The 10,791-nt window shown below is 44.4% G+C and overlaps 1 long non-coding RNA gene and 1 pseudogene across 1 annotated transcript; both read right to left on the minus strand.

The window, feature by feature from the left end:
* Positions 1-659: 659 nt before the first annotated feature.
* LOC117438881 (uncharacterized) lies at positions 660-2,671 on the minus strand. The gene is made up of 3 exons (XR_004551055.1): positions 2,618-2,671; positions 843-931; positions 660-729 (listed from the first exon to the last, which is right to left on the minus strand). It is a non-coding gene; the product is annotated as an uncharacterized lncRNA (long non-coding RNA).
* A 1,259-nt stretch (positions 2,672-3,930) lies between these two features.
* LOC117438880 (E3 ubiquitin-protein ligase RBBP6-like) lies at positions 3,931-6,913 on the minus strand (annotated as a pseudogene).
* Between the last annotated feature and the right edge of the window lie 3,878 nt (positions 6,914-10,791).

The raw sequence follows: 10,791 nt of genomic DNA on the forward strand, positions 1-10,791 counted from the left end.
GCTTAACAACAGGTTTCTTAAGGGTGAAATATCCCTTAGCACATGATCCACTGGGAGAAGAGACACAAACCTCCTCCCCCAAAGCACAATTCAAGAGAGAAAGCTTAAGTCAGGGCTCTGGGTCAGCCACTGGAGAAACATCTATTCACCAGCTATGGATGAAGGTTGAATTCATACCTCATGTGTATACATTCAGTGACTAATGTTAAAGGGCATGAACACTCAGCCAGAGACTTGTGTCGGTAAAACACACAAATACTCAATAGATGGGGTCAACAGAAACATCTTGGTTTCATGCAAAATACTGAAAACACCAGCTCTCATTAAAAAGAGTTAAAACAGAAACATTTCCAGTAATACTGAAATACATAAAAATATGCATGTAAATTCACAGATTAAAAGATCTATGGACTTATTTCATGTCTGTGGCTTAGAAAAAAGAAAACATTACATTTATAATCCCGGCTTTCCCTTGAACTTTGAGGGGCTTTTCAGCATTGCCATGTAACCTCTGTATTTCATCTCAAGAGAAACAGTTCTTCATACGATTATTCCTGTGTTTGTTACCTGACTGCCAAGGTCAGAAATTAAACAAGGTCGGAAAGTAACACCACAAGTCCCCAAAATCTTACCCCATTTCTTGGGCAGTCCTTTCTATAGTGGCCAGGTATTCCGCACCGAAAGCAAACATATGATGGTGGAGGTGTAGCCAAGGGCTTCTTCATGGGACTAAAAAGGTTTCAGGAAAAGAAAGGTATGCATTTGTCTCTCTTGTTAAAACAAACATCTACACAATTTTTCCATGATCATCAAAGAACTGATTTGACTTGATCAACACTTACTGGACTGGATCATATTCACGGAAAGACTGTATCATCATGGCTTTTATTTTATCTTCTTCAGAAGCACTGGCTTCAGCCAGGTTGGCAGTCTGTTTAACACAGAATTATTTGACGCACACATTAGAAACACATGCAAGCTCAGCCAGCCAAAGACAACACCACTTGCTCAGTCCTGTACACAGCACCACAATACTAGCTGATGTTGCCTGAAAACAGATGCTTCTATGAAACAGTTGTCCTGAGAGTGCGCTGGGGAGACTTTGTGCTTGTAAATGATGCTTATGTGCCTGCTAGCCTACTTGAAAAGAGCCTTCTTGGGCACTCAAAACCTTAGGCTTGACATAGACTTGTGTAACCGATCCACTTTTCTTCCAAGTGGACTGAAGTGATGAGGAAAAGAAATGACACTAGCAATAGTTTTCAACTGGTTTTGAAGCTCCAGCCCATTTGAAGGAGAAGATGGTTACTGTGCATTTAATTGAGATAGATGTCTGCAAGTTATATGTTTTACATTTTGCAGCATTAAAAAGAACACACTATGTTAGTGTCAGGTCTCTAGTTTTTGCTTGCTGAAATTCAGCATCAGACACAGAAGCACTGAAGGGAGTCTTTCTGATCCCTCAGCAAGACACAAGGCTCTCTTCAGTATAAACGTGACCATCCAGTCCTGTAGGCAATCCAAACTTAATTTCCCCAAATAATATTTCACTGCACAATGCCCCTGTGCTAAGCCAGTCTGAATAAAGTGTTTAGAGTAAGTAACAGTTTTGAGCTGCTTTATGTTTTGTTCATGCGTTTCTCAAAAGGTTCAATGGGCACCACTTGGACAGTTTTTCACATCTGAGAGTAAAACTTCACATGGGTTTACAGAACCAAGGCCACATGCAGGGACAGCCAAAGGCACAACATTTAATTTCTTCACTGAGAGAGGGAAGATGCTGCCGGTGGGAAGACCTCTCGTTCTTCGCAATGAACTCCTGTCTCTCTTCTCAGGAGAAAGAACTAGCTCCCATCTTTTGCATTGACTTGGCTAACTCTATGCTTTTGCACAAAGTGCAGTCATTAGTGTCTTGCTGAAGTTACAGTGTTGAGCCAAAAGAGCACGCAGTTCCATCCCAAAACAGGCCACTGCAACATTTTCAGCTGGTCACATCTAGTACACTGTAGATACACACTGGTATAGTCCTCTAAACAATCAAGTACACAATTTACACAGCTGACACAGTCTGCATTCAAACAAATTTGTGTTCTCCACTGTCTAGAGCCTGGAATTTGTGGGACTGTGCAGTATTCAAAGAATGCTTCTGTGCCTCTAACGACCAGAAATTCAAAACCAGCCATGCCATTGTCCAAGTTCCAGAAACACTTGTACTTCAGCTGTTGCAAACTGCCCTGAAATGTCCATAACATACAGACAATTAAATTCCTTTGTAAAAATTCTGTTAGATTCCAACACAAAATTAATGAAACATAGGAAAACCAGTAAAAGCTTCTGAAGTACTGCTGCTTTATTTCCTGAAGATGAGTAACGCTGCAAACATTGTGTTGGCGCTGAGAAGGCACTCCCCTTCTGTCTTCCCAAATTGGGCCAGTACTCTTGAGAGTACAGTATCAAACTATACATACTTCTTAAGGTTAAAATAAATACTTTATTAAAAATTAAAGTTTTGTTCACATGACAACAGTTATCCATCTATAGACTGCAAGTAAGGCTTAAAATTAGGAAGGAAACACTTATTCTTAAGTATTTTACAACAATACATATATATACACACCTTTGAAAGCTGGGCCAGAGAATTAGATGCAGAAGACTCACCATTCTTTTGTGCAGCAAAAAATAAAGGCATATTCAAGTTCTAGAATCAAAACATAGCGAGAGTTAACCCCTACTGCAGTCTGAAAATCTGCACTATACCCACTGCGTGTCACTGAAAGAGGCATTTCCAACCTACTGTAATTTGTATTTGTTCAGAATAAAGTCCCAACCTGCGACATCTGAAAAGTGCCTATGTGCTTAATGAGACGAAACTAAACTAACCAGCTGGCTGGAGATGGACTTACTGCTCCAGAATAGCTCAGAGAGGGGCCCTTGTGAAAAATGCTGAAGTTTATTGGAGAAGGAAGCATCACTACAGGAATCTTACTTGCAGTGTAGTTTGCAAATTAATCGGTTAATGTCTCATCACTTAAACATGCATTTATACAGTTATGCTTTGATGAACACAATAGCTGCCTGTCAAGACAAAAAGCAGCCCTGAAACATGTGCTCTGCCCTTCTTCTCAAGAACTGCAAAGATGCCAAATTCACTATACCCCACCAAACCCAAAACACCAATCTGAACCATCAGCCACAAAAGTAACCTGCCAATTTGTCTATAAAAAAAGAAACTGCTCAAATTATTAAAGAAAAAGAAAAAGGTGTTTACTATGACAGAGTAACCTATAAAAATGGAGAAAAAAGAATTCTTGTATTTTTATAGACCACAGGGACAAATGATCCAAATTAGTTTGGGAACTGTGAGAATTTTTATTGTTCTTCTCTCAGAGCAAACCCAGTCTTTCATGGTGATGAAAGCATGGATTCAAAGCACAGTCATGGCAGTTTTTCTCCACTGCAAACACACTCCTCCCTCCCAGCTCCCTACGCCAATAGCTTGCCACAGTGAAAGTGCTCAGGCCCCAGTTAGGAATGGGCCACAGTGTTTGCAGAGAGCTACTACTGACGTGCAGCTTTTACAAAAAGCACAGAAGAGGCTGTACAAACTCACAACATTACTAGCTATAGGCAGACAGATCTCGAACGTGGCACCAAGTTCAACTGTGCACACCTGGAAACCTGCATGAACTAAAGATGATCGCACACTATCTGCACAACACAAAGTCACACAGGACATATTCTAGCATATGCAATAGGAAATACCATGCATTACTAGGCATAATCCCAGCATTCACATCAGAACTGGGCAAATTGATGCGTGACTCAGTTTTCACTATGATGAAACAGTACATTTGAATGACAATCTGTACTATGTTTTACTGGGAGATACATGAAGTTAATGTTTGGAAAGTTAATACAAGACTACATAGTTTAGAATTCAGTGCAGTGTGCAGAAAAAAAAGGGTGAGATTGGGTTTTACGTACTGCTTCTGATGTTCTGCTCACTGGCTCAGTTCGACTTCTAGGAGGAGACAGAAAGGTGATCAGAACTTAAAGCACTTGTACCCAACAGAAAGCACCGAAAATCAATTATAAAACCCAAACATCAAAACATTACGTTCTGATAGTCTACTGAATATGGACATTTATTTGTATACACAAACTGTTATCTCTTGGTCATTCAGCGCAACTAAGAAAACCTCCAAAATCCCATTTCTACTTTGTCGTAAGTCAGACTCACAGATACAAAACACACCTGTCCAAGAGAAAGCGCTCATATTTCTCTGCCACCTAAGTATCAAATATATCGAGTCTGTACTACGGTTTTGTGTTCTTAAATAATCAACCCTCAAACTATGAAGGTACCTTCAGGCAATCTGTACATCCCTAGTATTACAAACAGGTGTCACCTACAGTACTTTAGTTTTCTATGGCAGAACAGTGATAGCCCAACACTTCAAAGGCCAAGTTTACTTCAGTGATAGAAAAAAAAGTCAGTCATCTGACAAGGAACTAACAAAACTGTCAGCAGCTTAGCCTTTAGAACAGTGCTTCCTTGTGGAAGCCCAAGCACTGTGCTCAGGTATCTACCATACTTAGCCGTGAAAGTGCCAAAGTACTAGCCATGTTACATACGCTGTACTGACTAACACTAGTAGTAGAAATGTCACCTGAAAGAAGCTGCTCCTGGGATTTTGTGTGACTGAGGAGCCCTGTGACAAAAAAAAAAATAAACAAAGTCTTAATTTCCAGAATTTGTTTTTACGATAATGCTGCAGCATTTTAAGAAATACTTATTCCATCTGAAACCTTGCTGCGGTTCCACGTACTCACTGACCAAACATTAAGCACTCTACCCCCTGTTTCTGCAATGTTTCCAGCTGAAGGAATAGAAAGCTGATCTGCCCCATCAGTTTTTCAATGCTAGAAGAGCAGTGCCATTCTTTCCTTAGCCCCACAGACAGGTAAAACAGCATCAGGAGGATAGCCACCAACTGCTGGTAATGTGCTAAGTTGCTTACTAAGCTTCAGGTTTGGAAAGGATTAACTACTCCTTCACTGTACTTGCACAAGAGGCAATACACTTTATGACACTGCTCTTTTCGTCTTGCCCAAAACAGACCCTGGCTTTAGGAAACTAAGAGGAATCACTTTTGAATGGAACTTCTTGTTTGCATGGTTTGCCAGCTGGCAAGCATCGGTCTTTCCTGCATAGCCAGTATGCAAGCCCCAGCCATTTGGGGCATAAGAATACCTGACATATCCTGTCCCTCTCCCCCAGATACAAGAAAAAGTCAAACACTAAGAATCAGACTCTTCTGAGACAGGAGCAAATTTTAAGTTTACACTACACTGCAGAACTGTCTTCTCTCTAAAAGCCATAAAAGCAAACACATTTAACAAGGAATCTCTCCACGCAGACAAAACAGGATCTACAACTTGGCTCTCAGAAAATTAACCCCAAGAACCAACCCCATAGAATCATTTTAAAAGGTTCTATTGTTGCAGTTTGAACCCCATATCCCAGCAGGCCTAAAAACATAAGTCTGCTTCAGGACCTATACAGGAAAATCCACCCAGTGACAACAAAATTAACGGAAGCTTTAACAAGAAAGATACAATCTGAATGTCTCATATGCACTGAAACAGTTCACACACTGAAACCAACAGCAAAGAATGCAATGCTGTGTGGACACTTACGTAACATCCGTTTTGCTGGTAGCTTTAACTCCTCCAGCAGGGATTCTTTTAACGATTACCAATGAGTTTTTTAGGAATCAGGGCATCTTCTGTGTATTCTGAAACCAACAGAAATACAGACAAAGATATTCAAAAGGCATGTATTAGTACATCATGACTACACAGCACTTCAGAGAAGGCCTTTACAGGTACAGAAAGCCAAATCTTATATATAACATTGTGCTTTCATTGTCTGAACACACTAACAGTACCTTTCAAGGCATTTTCAGGTTTGATAACCAAACACCACCAGCTAAATCTTTTTCCTTTCTTAAAAACAGTTTGAATGCCAACAGCAAAATGGTCTCAGAGGTCACTACAGACAGCGGCTAATACAGGGGTTGCATTCCTGAACTAACTGAAGTTGCTTTGCTTCTATTAGGCTACAAAACCATAGATCTCTGGAGATACACAAACCACTCCAAAGTCTCATCTGCTCAGTGCTTTACATGTGCTTGATCAAGTCTGACACTAAGACTAGATCCAACCACACCTAGGCTCTATCAGGAGTTAGAAAGCCAGGGGGTGGGTGCACTCTGAACTTTGTGTCTCAGTGGGAGGGTCTCCTTTCTTTCATCTTCGGTTTCTATGCACATCATTTTAGCTTGATTCTCCCTTGATTTTCTTTTTCTGCATTCCATTAGACATAAACCATTGACCAAGCTTGAGACTAAGGCTAGATCTAGCTTCACCTAGGCTCCCCTCAGGGGTTTACAAAGCTCAGGGCTCTATTCTGGACACTGTAAATCAGTGTGCACATTTGACAAACTGGTGTAGCCAGCAGGATGCCAAATCAGATTTCATGACACCACCCCACTTAGTCCCTGGCACTGCTTACCCTCTTGGTGCTCCTGCCACCTGGCGGGATGGGCCCAGGCTCACTCATGCTATGTGGGATGAGCCATCAAAGGCAGAATGCAGCTTCTGCTGGCTGCGACCATCATGGGGTGCTCTGCAACGTCACCAGCCAGGACATCCCCAAGCCCTGCACCTGCTGCGTACACGTACCTTCTTTGGTCTGGGCATTGCTGATCTGCAGATCACAGTTGGCTGCCTTCAGCTTCTCCTTGCGCATGATCTTGCACTTGAGGTCGCAAAGGGAGATGTCGAAGCCACTGAAGGTGACTGTATCATAGTCCAGCTTGGAGAAGAACTTGTAGTGGATGCAAGACATGGTTGGGGCCAGGCAGTGCCTGCTCCACTACCGTGTCTAGCTCGGCAAATGACAGATAGAGGCCTTGCAGCCTCTATGAAGGTGAGGGCACTCGGCAAAGCCCACCGAGGGCACTGGGGTGAGCAACACAGCTGAGCTTGTGCTGCCAATGGCGTTCAGAGGGCTGCAGCACTCTGCCACAGCCAGGCCCTGAGATATCAGGCAGCCTCGGCTGACAGAGCCTCACGCCTCCATCCTGGCTTAGTGAGGCCCTGGCTTTGCCACCTTACTACTACTGCAGGCTATGGTGCTCAGCAAGTGAGCTGTGCCGTGATGTCGGCACCAGCCCCAGTCCTCCTCAGAGCCCAGGGGAGGAGAGTTCCCCGAAGCCCAAGCTTGGCCCAGTGTCCTCTCCCGCATGCAGCACTCTGAGGATCGACCAACCAACCTCTATGGCGACTCAAGCACCTCTGCCCCAGCCTTCACCGGGTGCACAACACAGTGCACCCGGGTGACCCAGCGCATTGTGACAAAAGGCTTTGTATCACGTGCAGTTCTGAGCACCCCAAAGGGGGGGGACCCATCACACCTGGGCCTGTCACTGCCCTGAGCTGCTCCTGTCCCTGCTGTCTCCCCAGCCTGACCTCACACAGTGACCATCCTCTCATCCCCCGGCTCTCACAACAGTGACCCTCCCATCAACATCAGCCAGGGTGAACATCCCGGGCGGATGCAGCCCCTCTGTGGTGCTCACTGCCCCTGCCACAAGCCAGCAAAGTGAGGGGACAGAACAAGCTGTTTGAGTGCATCTTAAAGAATCACAGACTTCAGTCAAAGCAGCCAATGACCATTTATGTTTATTGCCATTAACCAATGGATTTTCCCAGTGTCACACATCCACAGTTGCTTCAACCTGGAGAAAAGGACTAAAAAGTAACAAATGTGCCACCAGCACTTGGGAGAGGCTCCACCTTAGAATCAGTATCTCTTCTGAGCCCCTCACTCACCAACTACTGACAACGTGTTTGCAGCCCCTGGCAGAATGTAGCTCTAAACAGCTTTATGTATCACACTTAGGGGTTGCAAAACTAGAACAAGCTACTGCAAATACCTGAAGGCAATTAGAAAAAGCCATTCCTGAAGCACAAACAGCATTACAGCCCTACAGGAGAAACCAAATCATTATCACCAATGGTAATATGGGGTCAATTAGCTCTAGATCACCTTTGAGAACTACCGGACAGAGCATGCACATTACAGATTATGTGCATTGCTGACTAACAGCCACTGGGGGTTTTATGTGAATCATAACCGACAAAAACAAAACTGACAGAAACAAAGAAAAGACTCATTAAAAATATGACATGAAGTAGGCAGGGATTTCCACTAAATCTATTTGGGTGGCAAACTTCCTGACTCCCAGACAAAGGTAGAGGACTGTGAACTAAAAGGAGCCAAGCTTTTTCATACTCCCTCTCTTGTTCTGCTTTCTAACGATGTATGCCTGTTCTCACTGTTTGTGTGACCTTATGAACTCAACTCAGGGCCTTGAACAGTGAACAGTACAGTGTGACCCTGATGGTCAAAAGAAAGGAGGGACTGTCATGAAAATCTCTTTCCCTAACTATTGTAGCAATTGGTCTTTAGAGTATGAAGCTGTATAGAACTTTCTTCAGGTCCATATAGTTGACACTGTAAACTGCATAGCTGTGTTCAGTCAGCACAACTAAAGAACACCAGCTCACTGCAAGGGGGAGAAGAACAGCCCCAGCTCTGAAGAAGAAAGGATATCCTCTGCACTACCCAGAACAGAGCATCAGCACAGCCCCTCGACATCTCACTGAAACTCTCCCCTTCACCTTGCAGCAGAGATAAGGTACGGCAGCAAGTACCAGCTGCAGGGATGTCTTGCTCAAGAAAGAAGCAGATGGATGACAACGCCACACATTAGAGCTGCTTTGCAAAACAGCACTATATGTGTGTGTTGAGCAGGCACTGCACAAATCACTGAACACTTGAAAGTGTAACAATCATGTAAGAATCACAGCCTGTTTAATCTAAGAAGAGGAGACTGAGAAGGGATTGTCATTAATGCACAGAAATATCTGAAAGACAAGTGCCAAGAGGATGGTGCCAGACTCTTTTTCAGTGCTACCCAGTGACAGGATAGGGAGCAATGGCCATGAAACTAAAGCACAACAAATTTTTCATCTCAACATCAGAAGAACTTCTTTACACTGAGGGTGTCAAACACTGGAACAGGCTGCACAGGGGGCTGAGGTCCCCCTCTGCGCAGACATTCCAAAACCACCCAGACACATTCCCGTGTAACTTGCTCTGGGTGGCCCTGCCTTGGCAAGGGGTTCAACTGGAAAATCTCCAGACTTCACTTCCAACCCTAACAATTCCATGACTCTGTAAAACCACATTCCTATGCCCCAGTTTCACTGGTACACCTCATGGCCATGAACAGAGAATTACTCTCAAAATTCCATATTTTGTGTCCTAGCCTCTCTCCTTGAACAGCACATGCCAGCTCAAGAATTTTAGACTCTTACTCCTCTCCCCATTCTGAAAGGTGTCCTCCAAGGCATTGCCCCTGTCGAGGCCCACAAAAGCCTTAAGTTCATGGGGGGACACTTTACCTCCATCATTGCACTGTCCTCCCAGGAAATGATCACTCAGGAAGGACTCTCACTGAAAAACAAACTTGAATAGGACTGCTGTGGGATGTGGGTCAGGTTGCTATGGGGACTGGGCAAGCCATTCTGTGGTGAACCGGAGAACAGCAGGGAAGTCCAGGGTAGCCAGCTGCCAGTGCTGGGGCTCAGCAGCCTGCATGACACACACACACATTCCCAGCTGCTCACCAGTGCTGCTGACAGACATCAGGGGTTCTTGAGTTGCCACTGCTGGTCAGAAGGCTACATGCAGCAAAAATCTGCCTGCGTGACGAGGCCTAAAGCAGAAACACACAGTTAACAAAAGCATCCCCGTGCACAAGGGAACCCTCCGGCTTCTCCCCCAAAAAAATCAACTGCATCCTTAGATGCATCATTTAAGGAGACAGAGGCTTCAGCAACAAGCCACAAGAACTTCTGACTTGTGCAACCTGGCCACCTATTTTCAGTGCATGTTGCAAATGCTCTAAGCAGCTCACTACACCCCATCCAGGTTTTAGAAAACTGTGCAACTACAAAACCTCCTCCACTTACACCCTGAGCCACAGATAAGCCACAGAGGGCAACGGGAATTGTGCTAACACCATGTGATTAAGACATTCACTGCTCCACTGTGCTGCTCCAGTGGCAGTTGCACGGCATGAAAGGGTCACATTGTACTGTGGGACAGGAAGGCAAGGGCAAAAGGTAACACCAAACTCCTTAAAAAGCAATGCTACACACAGTCTCTTCTGCAATCCTGCAGTGTCTTTTCTGAGATCTCAAAGAAGCAGCCATGCTAATATGCCTCCTGGACAGTGGGTGCACAAACAGCCTCTGACCGGAGCACAAACGGGATCCTTACTGGGCTCTCACTGAAGTCCCCACATCTCCAGGCTGCTGGGATATCGCCACACATCCGCACCTTTGATTTTGTTTCAGGGTCTACTACAAAGATGGTTTCCATTCTGTCAACATCTCCGAGTTTAACCATGGCAAAACCAGAGAACGTTCATGAAAGCACCAGCCACACAAGTACACATCCTTATCACAGACCACCTGCCCCATTACCAAAGTGAGTGATGCCGTCAGTGTGCGTGCAGATCAGGGTCTCATGATCATCAGCACCAGCAAAGTCAGTTGGAATTGGAACGAGAGAAAACCAGATGCAATCGGTCCGATTTCATTCAAGCTCAGGTACGTTCCATTTCACATTGACTGTGATTCACAGGCAAGTCC

Source organism: Melopsittacus undulatus, unplaced genomic scaffold (assembly GCF_012275295.1).
Source record: "Melopsittacus undulatus isolate bMelUnd1 unplaced genomic scaffold, bMelUnd1.mat.Z mat_scaffold_764_arrow_ctg1, whole genome shotgun sequence".
NCBI lineage: Eukaryota > Metazoa > Chordata > Aves > Psittaciformes > Psittaculidae > Melopsittacus > Melopsittacus undulatus.